Here is a 206-nt window from a genome sequence, read left to right as displayed (position 1 = left end):
TGTATGCTCAGATGCATAATTACCTATTGACTCAAAGTAGTCATCATTCTTTAAATAGGATTCAAACCAGTTTAGTAGTGAGCCAGAAAGGCCAATCCAGTTTTTCAATGGGACTAGTAATATGTCATGGTCGAAATGCAGCACTGAGATCAAGTACTATATGTTAAGGTGGATGTCATTAAAGAGCCGTCTCAGTGCTGTGGTGT

Source organism: Etheostoma spectabile, chromosome 14, assembly GCF_008692095.1.
Source record: "Etheostoma spectabile isolate EspeVRDwgs_2016 chromosome 14, UIUC_Espe_1.0, whole genome shotgun sequence".
Classification (NCBI taxonomy): domain Eukaryota; kingdom Metazoa; phylum Chordata; class Actinopteri; order Perciformes; family Percidae; genus Etheostoma; species Etheostoma spectabile.
The sequence above is the reverse complement of the archived record's forward strand: the minus strand, read 5'-3'. Positions refer to the sequence as shown.